Consider the following 15,011-nt stretch of genomic DNA (forward strand, 5'->3'; position numbering starts at 1 on the left):
TTTTACAGTGAAAACTGCAGGAACTTCAAACCGGCACTAGGAAACAGACTGAGATAGCAGAGAAAAAGTGTCTCCTGCAACCCGTTCCCTTGGTGCTAGATGAACGAACGTCTCTCCATTGCTCAGTTCTGAGAGATAATTGTGTGTGAAAGCCGTCCTTCACCTAGCTTGTTGGGAACACAAAGTTTCTTTTCAGTAGCAAACTCCACTTCATACATATATATGGGGAGGTACTAGCTCCAACTCGGTTTTACAGTGAAAACTGCAGGAACTTCAAACCGGCACTAGGAAACAGAATGAGAAAGCAGAGAAAAAGTGTCTCCTGCAACCCGTTCCCTTGGTGCTAGATGAACGAACGTCTCTGTACACGCTCAGTTCTGAGAGATAATTGTGTGTGAAAGCCGTCCTTCACCTAGCTTGTTGGGAACACAAAGTTTCTTTTCAGTTGCAAACTCCATTCCATACATATATATGGGTAGGTACTAGCTCCAACTCGGTTTTACAGTGAAAACTGCAGGAACTTCAAACCGGCACTAGGAAACAGCCTGAGAAAGCAGAGAAAAAGTGTCTCCTGCAACCCGTTCCCTTGGTGCTAGATGAACGAACGTCTCTACATTTGCTCAGTTCTGAGAGTTAAGTGTGTGTGAAAGCCGTCCTTCACCTAGCTTGTTGAGAACACAAAGTTTCTTTTCAGTTGCAAACTCCATTCCATACATATATATGGGTAGGTACTAGCTCCAACTCGGTTTTACAGTGAAAACTGCAGGAACTTCAAACCGGCACTAGGAAACAGCCTGAGAAAGCAGAGAAAAAGTGTCTCCTGCAAGCCGTTCCCTTGGTGCTAGATGAACGAACGTCTCTCCACTTGCTCAGTTCTGAGAGATAAGTGTGTGTGAAAGCCGTCCTTCACCTAGCTTGTTGGGAACACAAAGTTTCTTTTCAGTTGCAAACTCCAATCCATACATATATATGGGGAGGTACTAGCTCCAACTCGGTTTTACAGTGAAAACTGCAGGAACATCAAACCAGCACTAGGAAACTGCCTGAGAAAGCAGAGAAAAGTGTCCCTGCAATCCGTTCCCTTGGTGCTAGATGAGCGAACGTCTCTCCACTTGCTCAGTTCTGAGAGATAAGTGTGTGTGAAAGCCGTCCTTCACCTAGCTTGTTTGGAACACAAAGTTTCTTTTCAGTTGCAAACTCCATTCCATACATATTTATGGGGAGGTACTAGCTCCAACTCGGTTTTACAGTGAAAACTGCAGGAACTTCAAACCGGCACTAGGAAACAGACTGAGAAAGCAGAGAAAAAGTGTCTCCTGCAACCCGTTCCCTTGGTGCTAGTTGAACGAACGTCTCTCCAATTGCTCAGTTCTGAGAGATACGTGTGTGTGAAAGCCGTCCTTCACCTAGCTTGTTGGGAACACAAAGTTTCTTTTCAGTTGCAAACTCCACTCCATACATATATATGGGGATGTACTGGCTCCAACTCGGTTTTACAGTGAAAACTGCAGGAACTTCAAACCGGCACTAGGAAACAGACTGAGAAAGCAGAGAAAGAGTGTCTCCTGCAACCCGTTCCCTTGGTGCTAGATGAACGAACGTCTCTCCACTTGCTCAGTTCTGAGAGATATGTGTGTGTGAAAGCCGTCCTTCACCTAGCTTGTTGGGAACACAAAGTTTCTTTTCAGTTTCAAACTCCACTCCATACATATATATGGGGATGTACTAGCTCCAACTCGGTTTTACAGTGAAAACTGCAGGAACTTCAAACCGGCACTAAGAAACAGACTGAGAAAGCAGAGAACGAGTGTCTCCTGCAACCCGTTCCCTTGGTGCTAGATGAACGAACGTCTCTCCACTTGCTCAGTTCTCAGAGATAAGTGTGTGTGAAAGCCGCCCTTCACCTAGCTTGTTGGGAACACAAAGTTTCTTTTCAGTTGCAAACTCCACTCAATACATATATATGGGGAGGTACGAGCTCCAACTCGGTTTTACAGTGAAAACTGCAGGAACTTCAAACCGGCACTAGGAAACAGACTGAGAAAGCAGAGAAAAAGTGTCTCCTGCATCCCGTTCCCTTGGTGCTAGATGAACGAACGTCTCTCCACTTGCTCAGTTCTGAGAGATAAGTGTGTGTGAAAGCCGTCCTTCACCTAGCTTGTTGGGAACACAAAGTTTCTTTTCAGTTGCAAACTCCATTCCATACATATTTATGGGGAGATACTAGCTCCAACTCGGTTTTACAGTGAAAACTGCAGGAACTTCAAACTGGCACTAGGAAACAGACTGAGAAAGCAGAGAAACAGTGTCTCCTGCATCCCGTTCCCTTGGTGCTAGATGAACGAACGTCTCTCCACTTGCTCAGTTCTGAGAGATAAGTATGTGTTATAGTCGCCCTTCACCTAGCTTGTTGGGAACACAAAGTTTCTTTTCAGTTGCAAACTCCATTCAATACATATATATGGGGAGGTACTAGCTCCAACTCTGTTTTACAGTGAAAACTGCAGGAACTTCAAACCGGCACTAGGAAACAGACTTAGAAAGCAGAGAAAAAGTGTCTCCTGCAACCCGTTCCCTTGGTGCTAGATGAACGAACGTCTCTCCAATTGCTCCGTTCTGAGAGATAATTGTGTGTGAAAGCCGTCCTTCACCTAGCTTGTTGGGAACACAAAGTTTCTTTTCAGTTGCAAACTCCATTCCATACATATATATGGGGATGTACTGGCTCCAACTCGGTTTTACAGTGAAAACTGCAGGAACTTCAAACCGGCACTAGGAAACAGCCTGAGAAAGCAGAGAAAAAGTGTCTCCTGCAACCCGTTCCCTTGGTGCTAGATGAACGAACGTCTCTCCAATTGCTCAGTTCTGAGAGATAAGTGTGTGTGAAAGCCGTCCTTTACCTAGCTTGTTGGGAACACAAAGTTTTTTTTTAATAGCAACCTCCACTCCATACATATATATGGGTACGTACTAGCTCCAACTCGGTTTTACAGTGAAAACTGCAGGAACTTCAAACCGGCACTAGGAAACAGACTGAGAAAGCAGAGAAAAAGTGTCTCCTGCAACCCGTTCCCTTGGTGCTAGATGAACGAACGTCTCTACATTTGCTCAGTTCTGAGAGTTAAGTGTGTGTGAAAGCCGTCCTTCACCTAGCTTGTTGAGAACACAAAGTTTCTTTTCAGTTGCAAACTCCATTCCATACATATATATGGGTAGGTACTAGCTCCAACTCGGTTTTACAGTGAAAACTGCAGGAACTTCAAACCGGCACTAGGAAACAGCCTGAGAAAGCAGAGAAAAAGTGTCTCCTGCAACCCGTTCCCTTGGTGCTAGATGAACGAACGTCTCTCCACTTGCTCAGTTCTGAGAGATAAGTGTGTGTGAAAGCCGTCCTTCACCTAGCTTGTTGGGAACACAAAGTTTCTTTTCAGTTGCAAACTCCAATCCATACATATATATGGGGAGGTACTAGCTCCAACTCGGTTTTACAGTGAAAACTGCAGGAACATCAAACCAGCACTAGGAAACTGCCTGAGAAAGCAGAGAAAAGTGTCCCTGCAATCCGTTCCCTTGGTGCTAGATGAACGAACGTCTCTCCACTTGCTCAGTTCTGAGAGATAAGTGTGTGTGAAAGCCGTCCTTCACCTAGCTTGTTTGGAACACAAAGTTTCTTTTCAGTTGCAAACTCCATTCCATACATATTTATGGGGAGGTACTAGCTCCAACTCGGTTTTACAGTGAAAACTGCAGGAACTTCAAACCGGCACTAGGAAACAGACTGAGAAAGCAGAGAAAAAGTGTCTCCTGCAACCCGTTCCCTTGGTGCTAGTTGAACGAACGTCTCTCCAATTGCTCAGTTCTGAGAGATACGTGTGTGTGAAAGCCGTCCTTCACCTAGCTTGTTGGGAACACAAAGTTTCTTTTCAGTTGCAAACTCCACTCCATACATATATATGGGGATGTACTGGCTCCAACTCGGTTTTACAGTGAAAACTGCAGGAACTTCAAACCGGCACTAGGAAACAGACTGAGAAAGCAGAGAAAGAGTGTCTCCTGCAACCCGTTCCCTTGGTGCTAGATGAACGAACGTCTCTCCACTTGCTCATTTCTGAGAGATAAGTGTGTGTGAAAGCCGCCCTTCACCTAGCTTGTTGGGAACACAAAGTTTCTTTTCAGTTGCAAACTCCACTCCATACATATATATGGGGAGGTACTAGATCCAACTCGGTTTTACAGTGAAAACTGCAGGAACTTCAAACCGGCACTAGGAAACAGACTGAGAAAGCAGATAAAAAGTGTCTCCTGCAACCCGTTCCCTTGGTGCTAGGTGAACGAACGTCTCTCCAATTGCTCAGTTCTGAGAGATAAGTGTGTGTGAAAGCCGTCCTTCACCTAGCTTGTTGGGAACACAAAGTTTCTTTTCAGTTGCAAACTCCATTCCATACATATATATGGGGATGTACTGGCTCCAACTCGGTTTTACAGTGAAAACTGCAGGAACTTCAAACCGGCACTAGGAAACAGACTGAGAAAGCAGAGAAAAAGTGTCTCCTGCAACCCGTTCCCTTGGTGCTAGATGAACGAACGTCTCTCCACTTGCTCAGTTCTGACAGAAAAGTGTGTGTGAAAGCCGTCCTTCACCTAGCTAGTTGGGAACACAAAGTTTCTTTTCAGTTGCAAACACCATTCCATACATATATATGGGTAGGTACTAGCTCCAACTCGGTTTTACAGTGAAAACTGCAGGAACTTTAAACCGGCACTAGGAAACAGACTGAGAAAGCAGAGAAAAAGTGTCTCCTGCAACCCGTTCCCTTGGTGCTAGATGAACGAACGTCTCTCCACTTGCTCAGTTCTGAGAGATAAGTGTGTGTGAAAGCCGTCCTTCACCTAGCTTGTTGGGAACACAAAGTTTCTTTTCAGTTGCAAACTCCATTCCATACATATTTATGGGGAGATACTAGCTCCAACTCGGTTTTACAGTGAAAACTGCAGGAACTTCAAACTGGCACTAGGAAAAAGACTGAGAAAGCAGAGAAACAGTGTCTCCTGCATCCCGTTCCCTTGGTGCTAGATGAACGAACGTCTCTCCACTTGCTCAGTTCTGAGAGATAAGTATGTGTTATAGTCGCCCTTCACCTAGCTTGTTGGGAACACAAAGTTTCTTTTCAGTTGCAAACTCCATTCAATACATATATACGGGGAGGTACTAGCTCCAACTCTGTTTTACAGTGAAAACTGCAGGAACTTCAAACCGGCACTAGGAAACAGACTTAGAAAGCAGAGAAAAAGTGTCTCCTGCAACCCGTTCCCTTGGTGCTAGATGAACGAACGTCTCTCCAATTGCTCAGTTCTGAGAGATAATTGTGTGTGAAAGCCGTCCTTCACCTAGCTTGTTGGGAACACAAAGTTTCTTTTCAGTTGCAAACTCCATTCCATACATATATATGGGGATGTACTGGCTCCAACTCGGTTTTACAGTGAAAACTGCAGGAACTTCAAACCGGCACTAGGAAACAGACTGAGAAAGCAGAGAAAAAGTGTCTCCTGCAACCCGTTCCCTTGGTGCTAGATGAACGAACGTCTCTCCAATTGCTCAGTTCTGAGAGATAAGTGTGTGTGAAAGCCGTCCTTTACCTAGCTTGTTGGGAACACAAAGTTTTTTTTTAATACCAACCTCCACTCCATACATATATATGGGTACGTACTAGCTCCAACTCGGTTTTACAGTGAAAACTGCAGGAACTTCAAACCGGCACTAGGAAACAGACTGAGAAAGCAGAGAAAAAGTGTCTCCTGCAACCCGTTCCCTTGGTGCTAGATGAACGAACGTCTCTACATTTGCTCAGTTCTGAGAGTTAAGTGTGTGTGAAAGCCGTCCTTCACCTAGCTTGTTGAGAACACAAAGTTTCTTTTCAGTTGCAAACTCCATTCCATACATATATATGGGTAGGTACTAGCTCCAACTCGGTTTTACAGTGAAAACTGCAGGAACTTCAAACCGGCACTAGGAAACAGCCTGAGAAAGCAGAGAAAAAGTGTCTCCTGCAACCCGTTCCCTTGGTGCTAGATGAACGAACGTCTCTCCACTTGCTCAGTTCTGAGAGATAAGTGTGTGTGAAAGCCGTCCTTCACCTAGCTTGTTGGGAACACAAAGTTTCTTTTCAGTTGCAAACTCCAATCCATACATATATATGGGGAGGTACTAGCTCCAACTCGGTTTTACAGTGAAAACTGCAGGAACATCAAACCAGCACTAGGAAACTGCCTGAGAAAGCAGAGAAAAGTGTCCCTGCAATCCGTTCCCTTGGTGCTAGATGAGCGAACGTCTCTCCACTTGCTCAGTTCTGAGAGATAAGTGTGTGTGAAAGCCGTCCTTCACCTAGCTTGTTTGGAACACAAAGTTTCTTTTCAGTTGCAAACTCCATTCCATACATATTTATGGGGAGGTACTAGCTCCAACTCGGTTTTACAGTGAAAACTGCAGGAACTTCAAACCGGCACTAGGAAACAGACTGAGAAAGCAGAGAAAAAGTGTCTCCTGCAACCCGTTCCCTTGGTGCTAGTTGAACGAACGTCTCTCCAATTGCTCAGTTCTGAGAGATACGTGTGTGTGAAAGCCGTCCTTCACCTAGCTTGTTGGGAACACAAAGTTTCTTTTCAGTTGCAAACTCCACTCCATACATATATATGGGGATGTACTGGCTCCAACTCGGTTTTACAGTGAAAACTGCAGGAACTTCAAACCGGCACTAGGAAACAGACTGAGAAAGCAGAGAAAGAGTGTCTCCTGCAACCCGTTCCCTTGGTGCTAGATGAACGAACGTCTCTCCACTTGCTCATTTCTGAGAGATAAGTGTGTGTGAAAGCCGCCCTTCACCTAGCTTGTTGGGAACACAAAGTTTCTTTTCAGTTGCAAACTCCACTCCATACATATATATGGGGAGGTACTAGATCCAACTCGGTTTTACAGTGAAAACTGCAGGAACTTCAAACCGGCACTAGGAAACAGACTGAGAAAGCAGATAAAAAGTGTCTCCTGCAAACCGTTCCCTTGGTGCTAGGGGAACGAACGTCTCTCCAATTGCTCAGTTCTGAGAGTTAAGTGTGTGTGAAAGCCGTCCTTCACCTAGCTTGTTGGGAACACAAAGTTTCTTTTCAGTTGCAAACTCCATTCCATACATATATATGGGGATGTACTGGCTCCAACTCGGTTTTACACTGAAAACTGCAGGAACTTCAAACCGGCACTAGGAAACAGACTGAGAAAGCAGAGAAAAAGTGTCTCCTGCAACCCGTTCCCTTGGTGCTAGATGAACGAACGTCTCTCCACTTGCTCAGTTCTGACAGAAAAGTGTGTGTGAAAGCCGTCCTTCACCTAGCTAGTTGGGAACACAAAGTTTCTTTTCAGTTGCAAACACCATTCCATACATATATATGGGTAGGTACTAGCTCCAACTCGGTTTTACAGTGAAAACTGCAGGAACTTCAAACCGGCACTAGGAAACAGACTGAGAAAGCAGAGAAAAAGTGTCTCCTGCAACCCGTTCCCTTGGTGCTAGATGAACGAACGTCTCTACACTTGCTCAGTTCTGAGAGATAAGTGTGTGTGAAAGCCGTCCTTCACCTAGCTTGTTGGGAACACAAAGTTTCTTTTCAGTTGCAAACTCCATTCCATAAATATATATGGGGAGATACTAGCTCCAACTCGGTTTTACAGTGAAAACTGCAGGAACTTCAAACTGGCACTAGGAAACAGACTGAGAAAGCAGAGAAACAGTGTCCCCTGCAACCCGTTCCCTTGGTGCTAGATGAACGAACGTCTCTCCTCTTGCTCAGTTCTGAGAGATAAGTGTGTGTGAAAGCCGCCCTTCACCTAGCTTGTTGGGAACACAAAGTTTCATTTCAGTTGCAAACTCCATTCAATACATATATATGGGGAGGTACTAGCTCCAACTCGGTTTTACAGTGAAAACTGCAGGAACTTCAAACCGGCACTAGGAAACAGACTGAGAAAGCAGAGAAAAAGTGTCTCCTGCAACCCGTTCCCTTGGTGCTAGATGAACGAACGTCTCTCCACTTGCTCAGTTCTGAGAGATAAGTGTGTGTGAAAGCCGTCCTTCACCTAGCTTGTTGGAAACACAAAGTATCTTTTCAGTTGCAAACTCCATTCCATACATATATATGGGGATGTACTGGCTCCAACTCGGTTTTACAGTGAAAACTGCAGGAACTTCAAACCGGCACTAGGAAACACACTGAGAAAGCAGAGAAAAAGTGTCTCCTGCAAGCCGTTCCCTTGGTGCTAGATGAACGAACGTCTCTCCAATTGCTCAGTTCTGAGAGATAAGTGTGTGTGAAAGCCGCCCTTCACCTAGCTTGTTGGGAACACAAAGTTTCTTTTCAGTTGCAAACTCCATTCCATACATATATATGGGGAGGTACTAGATCCAACTCGGTTTTACAGTGAAAACTGCAGGAACTTCAAACCGGCACTAGGAAACAGACTGAGAAAGCAGAGAAAAAGTGTCTCCTGCAACCCGTTCCCTTGGTGCTAGATGAACGATCGTCTCTCTACATGCTCAGTTCTGAGAGATAAGTGTGTGTGAAAGCCGTCCTTCAACTAGCTAGTTGGGAACACAAAGTTTCTTTTCAGTTGCAAACTCCACTCCATATATATACATGGGGAGGTACTAGCTCCAACTCGGTTTTACACTGAAAACTGCAGGAACTTCAAACCGGCACTAGGAAACAGACTGAGAAAGCAGAGAAAATGTGTCTCCTGCAACCCGTTCCTTTGATGCTACATGCACGAACGTCTCTCCACTTGCTCAGTTCTGAGAGATAAGTGTGTGTGAAAGCCGTCCTTCAACTAGCTTGTTGGGAACACAAAGTTTCTTTTCAGTTGCAAACTCCATTCCATAAATATATATGGGGAGGTAGTAGCTCCAACTCGGTTTTACAGTGAAAACTGCAGGAACTTCAAACCGGCACTAGGAAACAGACTGAGAAAGCAGAGAAAGAGTGTCTCCTGCAACCCGTTCCCTTGGTGCTAGGGGAACGAACGTCTCTCCAATTGCTCAGTTCTGAGAGATAAGTGTGTGTGAAAGCCGTCCTTCACCTAGCTTGTTGGGAACACAAAGTTTCTTTTCAGTTGCAAACTCCATTCCATACATATATATGGGGATGTACTGGCTCCAACTCGGTTTTACAGTGAAAACTGCAGGAACTTCAAACCGGCACTAGGAAACAGACTGAGAAAGCAGAGAAAAAGTGTCTCCTGCAACCCGTTCCCTTGGTGCTAGATGAACGAACGTCTCTCCACTTGCTCAGTTCTGACAGAAAAGTGTGTGTGAAAGCCGTCCTTCACCTAGCTAGTTGGGAACACAAAGTTTCTTTTCAGTTGCAAACACCATTCCATACATATATATGGGTAGGTACTAGCTCCAACTCGGTTTTACAGTGAAAACTGCAGGAACTTCAAACCGGCACTAGGAAACAGACTGAGAAAGCAGAGAAAAAGTGTCTCCTGCAACCCGTTCCCTTGGTGCTAGATGAACGAACGTCTCTACACTTGCTCAGTTCTGAGAGATAAGTGTGTGTGAAAGCCGTCCTTCACCTAGCTTGTTGGGAACACAAAGTTTCTTTTCAGTTGCAAACTCCATTCCATAAATATATATGGGGAGATACTAGCTCCAACTCGGTTTTACAGTGAAAACTGCAGGAACTTCAAACTGGCACTAGGAAACAGACTGAGAAAGCAGAGAAACAGTGTCCCCTGCAACCCGTTCCCTTGGTGCTAGATGAACGAACGTCTCTCCTCTTGCTCAGTTCTGAGAGATAAGTGTGTGTGAAAGCCGCCCTTCACCTAGCTTGTTGGGAACACAAAGTTTCATTTCAGTTGCAAACTCCATTCAATACATATATATGGGGAGGTACTAGCTCCAACTCGGTTTTACAGTGAAAACTGCAGGAACTTCAAACCGGCACTAGGAAACAGACTGAGAAAGCAGAGAAAAAGTGTCTCCTGCAACCCGTTCCCTTGGTGCTAGATGAACGAACGTCTCTCCACTTGCTCAGTTCTGAGAGATAAGTGTGTGTGAAAGCCGTACTTCACCTAGCTTGTTGGAAACACAAAGTATCTTTTCAGTTGCAAACTCCATTCCATACATATATATGGGGATGTACTGGCTCCAACTCGGTTTTACAGTGAAAACTGCAGGAACTTCAAACCGGCACTAGGAAACAGACTGAGAAAGCAGAGAAAAAGTGTCTCCTGCAAGCCGTTCCCTTGGTGCTAGATGAACGAACGTCTCTCCAATTGCTCAGTTCTGAGAGATAAGTGTGTGTGAAAGCCGCCCTTCACCTAGCTTGTTGGGAACACAAAGTTTCTTTTCAGTTGCAAACTCCATTCCATACATATATATGGGGAGGTACTAGATCCAACTCGGTTTTACAGTGAAAACTGCAGGAACTTCAAACCGGCACTAGGAAACAGACTGAGAAAGCAGAGAAAAAGTGTCTCCTGCAACCCGTTCCCTTGGTGCTAGATGAACGATCGTCTCTCTACATGCTCAGTTCTGAGAGATAGGTGTGTGTGAAAGCCGTCCTTCAACTAGCTAGTTGGGAACACAAAGTTTCTTTTCAGTTGCAAACTCCACTCCATATATATACATGGGGAGGTACTAGCTCCAACTCGGTTTTACACTGAAAACTGCAGGAACTTCAAACCGGCACTAGGAAACAGACTGAGAAAGCAGAGAAAATGTGTCTCCTGCAACCTGTTCCTTTGATGCTACATGCACGAACGTCTCTCCACTTGCTCAGTTCTGAGAGATAAGTGTGTGTGAAAGCCGTCCTTCACCTAGCTTGTTGGGAACACAAAGTTTCTTTTCAGTTGCAAACTCCACTCCATACATATATATGGGGATGTACTGGCTCCAACTCGGTTTTACAGTGAAAACTGCAGGAACTTCAAACCGGCACTAGGAAACAGACTGAGAAAGCAGAGAAAGAGTGTCTCCTGCAACCCGTTCCCTTGGTGCTAGATGAACGAACGTCTCTCCACTTGCTCATTTCTGAGAGATAAGTGTGTGTGAAAGCCGCCCTTCACCCAGCTTGTTGGGAACACAAAGTTTCTTTTCAGTTGCAAACTCCACTCCATACATATATATGGGGAGGTACTAGATCCAACTCGGTTTTACAGTGAAAACTGCAGGAACTTCAAACCGGCACTAGGAAACAGACTGAGAAAGCAGATAAAAAGTGTCTCCTGCAAACCGTTCCCTTGGTGCTAGGGGAACGAACGTCTCTCCAATTGCTCAGTTCTGAGAGATAAGTGTGTGTGAAAGCCGTCCTTCACCTAGCTTGTTGGGAACACAAAGTTTCTTTTCAGTTGCAAACTCCATTCCATACATATATATGGGGATGTACTGGCTCCAACTCGGTTTTACACTGAAAACTGCAGGAACTTCAAACCGGCACTAGGAAACAGACTAGAAAGCAGAGAAAAAGTGTCTCCTGCAACCCGTTCCCTTGGTGCTAGATGAACGAACGTCTCTCCACTTGCTCAGTTCTGACAGAAAAGTGTGTGTGAAAGCCGTCCTTCACCTAGCTAGTTGGGAACACAAAGTTTCTTTTCAGTTGCAAACACCATTCCATACATATATATGGGTAGGTACTAGCTCCAACTCGGTTTTACAGTGAAAACTGCAGGAACTTCAAACCGGCACTAGGAAACAGACTGAGAAAGCAGAGAAAAAGTGTCTCCTGCAACCCGTTCCCTTGTTGCTAGATGAACGAACGTCTCTACACTTGCTCAGTTCTGAGAGATAAGTGTGTGTGAAAGCCGTCCTTCACCTAGCTTGTTGGGAACACAAAGTTTCTTTTCAGTTGCAAACTCCATTCCATAAATATATATGGGGAGATACTAGCTCCAACTCGGTTTTACAGTGAAAACTGCAGGAACTTCAAACTGGCACTAGGAAACAGACTGAGAAAGCAGAGAAACAGTGTCCCCTGCAACCCGTTCCCTTGGTGCTAGATGAACGAACGTCTCTCCTCTTGCTCAGTTCTGAGAGATAAGTGTGTGTGAAAGCCGCCCTTCACCTAGCTTGTTGGGAACACAAAGTTTCATTTCAGTTGCAAACTCCATTCAATACATATATATGGGGAGGTACTAGCTCCAACTCGGTTTTACAGTGAAAACTGCAGGAACTTCAAACCGGCACTAGGAAACAGACTGAGAAAGCAGAGAAAAAGTGTCTCCTGCAACCCGTTCCCTTGGTGCTAGATGAACGAACGTCTCTCCACTTGCTCAGTTCTGAGAGATAAGTGTGTGTGAAAGCCGTCCTTCACCTAGCTTGTTGGAAACACAAAGTATCTTTTCAGTTGCAAACTCCATTCCATACATATATATGGGGATGTACTGGCTCCAACTCGGTTTTACAGTGAAAACTGCAGGAACTTCAAACCGGCACTAGGAAACACACTGAGAAAGCAGAGAAAAAGTGTCTCCTGCAAGCCGTTCCCTTGGTGCTAGATGAACGAACGTCTCTCCAATTGCTCAGTTCTGAGAGATAAGTGTGTGTGAAAGCCGCCCTTCACCTAGCTTGTTGGGAACACAAAGTTTCTTTTCAGTTGCAAACTCCATTCAATACATATATATGGGGAGGTACTAGATCCAACTCGGTTTTACAGTGAAAACTGCAGGAACTTCAAACCGGCACTAGGAAACAGACTGAGAAAGCAGAGAAAAAGTGTCTCCTGCAACCCGTTCCCTTGGTGCTAGATGAACGATCGTCTCTCTACATGCTCAGTTCTGAGAGATAAGTGTGTGTGAAAGCCGTCCTTCAACTAGCTAGTTGTGAACACAAAGTTTCTTTTCAGTTGCAAACTCCACTCCATATATATACATGGGGAGGTACTAGCTCCAACTCGGTTTTACACTGAAAACTGCAGGAACTTCAAACCGGCACTAGGAAACAGACTGAGAAAGCAGAGAAAATGTGTCTCCTGCAACCCGTTCCTTTGATGCTACATGCACGAACGTCTCTCCACTTGCTCAGTTCTGAGAGATAAGTGTGTGTGAAAGCCGTCCTTCAACTAGCTTGTTGGGAACACAAAGTTTCTTTTCAGTTGCAAACTCCATTCCATAAATATATATGGGGAGGTAGTAGCTCCAACTCGGTTTTACAGTGAAAACTGCAGGAAATTCAAACCGGCACTAGGAAACAGACTGAGAAAGCAGAGAAAGAGTGTCTCCTGCAACCCGTTCCCTTGGTGCTAGATGAACGAACGTCTCTCCACTTGCTCATTTCTGAGAGATAAGTGTGTGTGAAAGCCGCCCTTCACCTAGCTTGTTGGAAACACAAAGTTTCTTTTCAGTTGCAAACTCCACTCCATACATATATATGGGGAGGTACTAGATCCAACTCGGTTTTAAAGTGAAAACTGCAGGAACTTCAAACCGGCACTAGGAAACAGACTGAGAAAGCAGATAAAAAGTGTCTCCTGCAAACCGTTCCCTTGGTGCTAGGGGAACGAACGTCTCTCCAATTGCTCAGTTCTGAGAGATAAGTGTGTGTGAAAGCCGTCCTTCACCTAGCTTGTTGGGAACACAAAGTTTCTTTTCAGTTGCAAACTCCATTCCATACATATATATGGGGATGTACTGGCTCCAACTCGGTTTTACAGTGAAAACTGCAGGAACTTCAAACCGGCACTAGGAAACAGACTGAGAAAGCAGAGAAAAAGTGTCTCCTGCAACCCGTTCCCTTGGTGCTAGATGAACGAACGTCTCTCCACTTGCTCAGTTCTGACAGAAAAGTGTGTGTGAAAGCCGTCCTTCACCTAGCTAGTTGGGAACACAAAGTTTCTTTTCAGTTGCAAACACCATTCCATACATATATATGGGTAGGTACTAGCTCCAACTCGGTTTTACAGTGAAAACTGCAGGAACTTCAAACCGGCACTAGGAAACAGACTGAGAAAGCAGAGAAAAAGTGTCTCCTGCAACCCGTTCCCTTGGTGCTAGATGAACGAACGTCTCTACACTTGCTCAGTTCTGAGAGATAAGTGTGTGTGAAAGCCGTCCTTCACCTAGCTTGTTGGGAACACAAAGTTTCTTTTCAGTTGCAAACTCCATTCCATAAATATATATGGGGAGATACTAGCTCCAACTCGGTTTTACAGTGAAAACTGCAGGAACTTCAAACTGGCACTAGGAAACAGACTGAGAAAGCAGAGAAACAGTGTCCCCTGCAACCCGTTCCCTTGGTGCTAGATGAACGAACGTCTCTCCTCTTGCTCAGTTCTGAGAGATAAGTGTGTGTGAAAGCCGCCCTTCACCTAGCTTGTTGGGAACACAAAGTTTCATTTCAGTTGCAAACTCCATTCAATACATATATATGGGGAGGTACTAGCTCCAACTCGGTTTTACAGTGAAAACTGCAGGAACTTCAAACCGGCACTAGGAAACAGACTGAGAAAGCAGAGAAAAAGTGTCTCCTGCAACCCGTTCCCTTGGTGCTAGATGAACGAACGTCTCTCCACTTGCTCAGTTCTGAGAGATAAGTGTGTGTGAAAGCCGTACTTCACCTAGCTTGTTGGAAACACAAAGTATCTTTTCAGTTGCAAACTCCATTCCATACATATATATGGGGATGTACTGGCTCCAACTCGGTTTTACAGTGAAAACTGCAGGAACTTCAAACCGGCACTAGGAAACAGACTGAGAAAGCAGAGAAAAAGTGTCTCCTGCAAGCCGTTCCCTTGGTGCTAGATGAACGAACGTCTCTCCAATTGCTCAGTTCTGAGAGATAAGTGTGTGTGAAAGCCGCCCTTCACCTAGCTTGTTGGGAACACAAAGTTTCTTTTCAGTTGCAAACTCCATTCCATACATATATATGGGGAGGTACTAGATCCAACTCGGTTTTACAGTGAAAACTGCAGGAACTTCAAACCGGCACTAGGAAACAGACTGAGAAAGCAGAGAAAAAGTGTCTCCTGCA

This window comes from Camelus bactrianus, chromosome 3, assembly GCF_048773025.1.
Source record: "Camelus bactrianus isolate YW-2024 breed Bactrian camel chromosome 3, ASM4877302v1, whole genome shotgun sequence".
Lineage (NCBI taxonomy): Eukaryota > Metazoa > Chordata > Mammalia > Artiodactyla > Camelidae > Camelus > Camelus bactrianus.